Source organism: Ornithodoros turicata, chromosome 1 (genome assembly GCF_037126465.1).
Source record: "Ornithodoros turicata isolate Travis chromosome 1, ASM3712646v1, whole genome shotgun sequence".
Taxonomy (NCBI): domain Eukaryota; kingdom Metazoa; phylum Arthropoda; class Arachnida; order Ixodida; family Argasidae; genus Ornithodoros; species Ornithodoros turicata.
In genome coordinates this window covers 180414909-180421503 of record NC_088201.1, presented here as the reverse complement: position 1 = coordinate 180421503, position 6595 = coordinate 180414909, and positions in this window count along the sequence as shown.

The window sequence follows — 6595 nt, the reverse complement described above, 5'->3', positions numbered from 1 at the left end:
CAGATACCTTCTCGCCTGTGAATCAAAATGATGGGTGTGTTGTCTAAGCTTAATTCGATTACGCACGAACACAACAACGAAGTGAGAAATTGCTCAGTGTATTAAGAGGGGATGTACCCCGCGCCGTTTCGTCGTTTCTGGGCACGAGATGGCGCCAGGGTCTACCCAGCCACGAGGTGGCGCTAGGGGCGCCGAATGCTGTAACTAGTGCCGTTGTTCAAGAAGCGCGCGATACAGCGCGGGGGCACGTAGTCCCCACAGCATGCGTGACCTTGTTGTTTTTGTTCGCCCCGACTTCGCTCGAGATGCGCGGTTAATCTCCTAAGAAAAGAAAGGTTCTTGAGGAGAACGCAGCTTTGGGGAACAAACGCATCTATTCATGTGTCTGTCGGCTGCTTCCTTGGTTTGCACTCTGTTCGACTTGTGTATCGTTTTGCTGCTTCACCAAAATCTCCCGGCTGGAAGAATAGAAAACGGTTCACGATGGCGAAATAATTTATTCTGTGTTGGCATCAGTGGGGCTGTACTTATGCTATGCAATGTTCGTTTGCAATACCCTCACCAATTAAACGAAAATTACTAACTTGTGAATTTCGCATGTGATGGTACCAACTGTCTACCCCATGAACGTGCACCTTCAGCAACTACATTTTTGCGACAATCCCCAAATCGGCACCTAGTGGCTAGCACGTGGTCCGCCAATTTGACCGAATGCTGCTCTGTTGAATGCGGTTTTGTTCAAGACGTTTGACTGAACGCCACTTTTGACTGAACACCTCCTTTTGTGTACAAATTTTACACGAGAGTATGACTTTTGTATTTATTCTCGCTCGGTACTGAATAAGAAAAAAAAAAGCACACACCTACACATCGTATACATGTTTCCTTGCCCTTTTGTATCTTCGCGCAGAAAAAGTATCAGGTTGGAATGGCCGAATACGATCATTTGGGCTGGGGTTGAACATATGATATTACCATTATCTTATACGTTATGATCGGACGCAGGGATGCAACCGCTCCCTGTTGCCCGTGCACGTCTTGAAGTATAAATTAATGCCAGAACAAACGTTTAGCAAATAATCTGAATGCTAGCAAATAAAAATACGAAAAGAATGGTACTTGTAATAAATAAAGCTAAACAATAACGACCAGTAATGGCGGGAAAAAGGGTGCTCGGTGTTGCTCGGGCATGCCCCATAAGCAGCGGAAAGAAAGACTGTCTCATTGACAAAGCCCTTAAACCGGTAAATAGTACTTAATTAATTAATTAAGTAGTTTTGTCAGAATCATTCAATGTCCATAAAAACATTTTGGGTGCTCAACAGAACCGCGCTGTACGTATACTTTAAGTGCACTATAGGTATAGCAAACGATTGAGTACGTGACATATGTGCTATTATATACTAAAACTCTGCCACAAAATTTAGTTTTCCTTTGTTTTCGTTGCTGAGATAAGATGACATTGTTGAAAACTAAGCAACATACTGCAGGAGCACAACGCGATTCATATTCGCAAACGAGCAGCGCATATCAATGGTCAATGCTCTTTGTTACATCTTTATTTTTCTTTCCTCCCCCCTTTTTTTTTGTGTGTGTGGGCGGGCCTGAACCGTACCAACGTTGTTATCTGTGCCAGAACGCGATATCTTATACATACAGAGGTCGCTTCCACAAATCCAGATAGAAATGCTTCGAATGTGAAAAGTATCGGTGGCTGTCTACCATTGACCTGTTACCAACCTTACAAGGGAATTCCCGACAACAAAGTGAGAACAACAAGAGAGAGAGAGCGAAAAAAAAAGACCTCACTGGAAGGTGGGGATCGGCACTAACCACGGTTATAGTGCATGAAATATACAACCAATGCACAAGACGTATCAAAAGCCGAAATATTTATCGATGATTTTCAGAATCTTATTAACTGACAATGACCCTTTAGCAAGGGAGTTACACATTCGGCAGCACACGCACAAACATGCAGGCAAAGATGGTGGGTTGAGACGACTGTCCGGACTTGGTATTTTATTTTATTTGTGTATTACTATTATTTATATTTATCTATCATAAGTACGATTATTTTGTACTTTTATTTCTTAGCGTTTATCTTGTTTGCTAAACGTTTGTTCTGGCATTAATTTTTACTTGATCACGCGCACCCGCGATAGAGAACAATAGCATCCCTGCGTTCGAGCGTATATTATAATTACGTATAACGCATAAGATAACTATAATACCGTATGTTTGTCTCCAGTCCAAATGATATTCGGACACCCCTACCCAATACTTTTTAAGATAGCAATTTATCAGCGCAAAAATACAAAGAAGAAAAGAAAAATACATGCAGTGAAGTTGTATTCTGAGCGCAAGCAATGACAGAGAGAGAAAAAAAAGTCAACTGGACCGTTTTTCTTTTCTCTCTCGCTGGCCGGTATCATTTTTTCCGGGGACATTCCTACGGGACTATTCTTTCTGGGACCATTTTTTCCTACACCCGAGACCGACATCGCAAGAAACTGTTCATATGTGCGCACCTCAACGTGAGAAGAAGAGCATTCAACACAGCCGGCGCAGCCAGGTAGTTACTTTAATAAATAGGGCTATAATGATACTGTATACGGAGCACATTACAACAAAATTACACTAAGAACATAGAGCTTCGCTTATCAATTGCAGACGCAGAACACAGAATACGCAACCAGCACAACTGGAACGGCTCATACAACAGCATAAATAAGTAAATAATTATCCGGGCCGTTATGACTAGACGCCGTTTGATCTGTTTGGGAGACCGCAACACAATGGGGATGTTGTGCTTAACTCACTAGTATTCATTATCATCATTATTTTGGCGGGTGCCGAATTTTCAGTTGCTCAGCTCATCATCGCCGCTCGTCCCTGCGCCAAACATATCTTTCGACGCTTCCAGATGTTCGGAACAAACACGCACACAGGAACCGAGCGAATCGACGGGACAGTCCGAACTGCAAGGACGAGCCCAATACCGAGAATAGCATGCTGAGTCATTACATGCCCACTTGTGTCCACTTCTCAAAGGCCGGCGCGGATAAGCAACAAAAAATCCAAGCGAAAATTGAAAATTTGAAAAATCCATTTTCTCATAATTGTTAAAATCTATCAAATGAGACCGATATCGTGAAGATCGGACGAGTATTTATCGAGAAAAATGCAAAAGTTTGCCCCATAGAAAATACATGGGGCCGCGACGGGTGATATCCCCTCTTAACTCGCTATCAAGACAACGTCTGTGTTTCCTACTGGTTTTGGTTAGAGACATTCAGCTGGTACATCGAAAGTCAAACTTCGCAGTGCTACATCGGCACCAAATATAGCAAGAAGTGAAGCCAAGACGTCCGTACCGAAGGAACCGTTCGGGTTTATTGCCAAAACGAAAAGGTAATGTCGGTGGGGGATGCAAGGCGCGAGGTCACGAAGCCAGCGGTGACTCATCTTCCTTTACACTCCGCCGCCCGAAAAGGTGGTCAGCTGTCTGCTTCCAGTCTGTAGAGAAGCTGGACCGGCCTGTTGAGTGTCCGTCGTCCTGGCAGGGTCACTTCGCACGACCGTATCCTTCCGTTTGGGCTGACCCTGACCTGGCTGACTCGCCCTAGAGGCCAAGATATTCGTGGTCTCTGCTCAGCGGATATCAGCACCAGGTCACCGACCTTAACACTGCGTGACTGGACAGGCTTGCAGGTGTTGGCCGATCGCAAGGAAAGGATATATTCTTTCGTCCACTTTTCCCAAAGCCGGTCTGTCAACCTCTCCTGGTAAATCCATCGTCGTCGTAGGTCCACGGGAGTTGACCCGCTTGCGGCTCTTGGCTCGCGTGATGGGAGAGCGGTGAGCCTGTGGCCTACTAAAAAGTGGGAGGGGGTGATGGCCGCAAAATCGTTTGGGTCTTCCGAGACGTATGTTAGTGGCCGAGAATTCATCACAACTTCGATTTCGGCGAGGATCGTAGCAAGATCTTCGTATCCAAGGATGTTTCTGCCTAGAATCTTGCGCAGGCACGTCTCTACGGTTCGAATCAGACGCTCCCAGAACCCCACCCGTTTATCTCTCTCCCGCAATAAATGATCCATGTAGCGTCCCGACAGGGATCTAGCTCGGACAATTCTTTAAACAGCCGCGACCGGACATCGTGTGGATACAGATCCTGGGACGTCCATGTATGAGGCTCCCAGTGATATCCGACGGATATAGATTTCCGGATATGGACCTTGGGATCTGTTTCGGACGTCCACAGGAGAAAATGTTCAATCAATATCAATTTTATATCAAGTGTTATTATCAATCAAAGTTGATCAAAATGTCATTTTGGCATCTGGGACGGCCGTCTGGACGAGGATACTATGGGATATTAATTCATAATATACAGACTAAGTAATTATATTAGCTAAGACCGGACATTTGCTCGCCCGTTCGATTTTACCATGAGCCCATCCTGACAGCTTCGTAATTTATTTTCATCATTTCCATTGTGTCATCGCATAACGAATAATAAATTGTTATATTCCTCAAATCATTTTTTTTTTCGAACCTTTTAGAAGCAATACATCGTCCAACAGCTGCTAAAAGACCAGCTTCAGTCTTCCTGCGTTGGGCTAATGATAATTGTTGGGTAATAACTTATAACAGACAATAATTACTCCATTGACCCAAGATATGATAATCTTAGATGCTGTCAGTCATTGTAGCCCTATATAGCCACAACTCGCTTTTCTTTGTTGTTTGGAGGTGTTGAACCAAAATTGCTTAGTTAGACTGGGAAAAAACACAGCGCGAAAACGACAACCGCGGGAGGAACATAAGACACACACGGGCGCTTGTGTGTGTCTTATGTTCCTCCCGTGATTGTCGTTTTCGCGCTGTGCTTTTTCCCAGTCTAGCAATGAATTACCAAGTAGCCCAACAAAGCATTTTGTCAAAATTGCTTAGTCGGCATTTTGTGTGGTTCTGATTTTCCAAAAAAGGAAATAAGGGGGCACAATCCTTCTAGTGCTCGCTATCTGGACAGAAGAATACCAGCTCACATCAGCACCGCTCCCTGAGGTATGAAGTACAAAATACCTTTCCAAGGTTCACCCACCAGGAATATACGAATAATCTTCCTAGCGTCTCACCATACATACTACGTAAATGTTGAAGCATAAAAAAAGAAAAGCAGAGTTCACGGCACGAAACGACCACGCTGATTTTTATACCGCGCTATTTTTATACACTTTTACACTTGTCAGTCACGCGAAATTTTCACTAGTTAAATCAGTCTGCTTCGCAACTATTAAAGATATATTTTGAGGTGAATGAACGACCAATAAATGCCCTGCGCTCCTGCTCAGCTTTTATTGATATATCCCATTACCAGTCGAGTCCTATCGTGCTTCTATACTTGTGCACATGTTTGAATTATTTTACTATTAAGGAGCTTCAGTCATGCGCGTGGTTGAAAACATGATGATCCCCCAAGCCACAACAAAGTGTGCTCTCCTGCAACAAATATTTCATACTGTGCTACCAACCAAACACGACACATAACGATTTCGAACAATTCAGGGAAAAGAAGTACCGACGCCTCTCTTGGTCTCTCTTGGCCATTTCTCCTTGTTTACGACACTTGCGAAAACAACGGGAACGCAAAAAGCTTCATGAGCATTTTTACGCCTTGAGCGTTTGGATGGTGAGACTGCAACAATGATAATTGTACCACCTTTGTCGCGTGATTGAACGTTATCTGACAGGTATCTGAGATGTCATAAATTAATATAGTTGTCTGTATATTTTAAACTGACGTGCGAATCTTTGAAAACCGTGGTTGATTTCTCTGTTCTACTCTGGAAGAGTGATTGAGGTTCTAGTACAAAGGCATGGCTCCTTCTATTTTACAGAATATAATAGAGAAAGTCGCAACGTGTCATTGGCATGGTGGTTGTTACTGGTGGCATGTGACGATGCATTTTGTATTTACAGCATTTTAAATATACCTCCATGACGTGGTTGACCCCGCTCACTTGTGGAATTCATTCACCCTGATTTTTATGTTCTTTGTGTTTACCTTCTTCTTTGCTGTAGCAAACTAGTAAGTAAGTTAGACGCAACAATGTTTTATTACAATTATATGTGAAAGGCACAAGGCGCAGACAATTGTATTTTACACATGCTGTATGGGATTTATGTGCTTTTCACAAGTCATTGCAAATGCATGGCTATACCTCAGAACTATAAATAATATGCAGATAATTTGGTGGTTGAATTTTCCTGTGACGTACACTACCTAAAAATTTCTACAGGCCTTCCACGTTACAGAGATTGTAGCCCAGTTCCCCGTCCCAACTCCCAATGAAGGGGGAACAAGATGCACGGACAATGTCATTCTTAGGTTGAACACGACAACGGAGGAATGTCTGACTCGCCGGGAGAAGCAATGCGACGAGTGAATTGGGGTCGGTTGAAATGAGCCGGTTGTTTCTTGCCAAAGGAACCGGGACGGAGAAGTTGAAATGAGGGAATTGTGCACCCCGCTGGACAGTTTGCTCTGGAACCACAAAAAGGAAGCAGCAACCTTCTTCCCAAATAC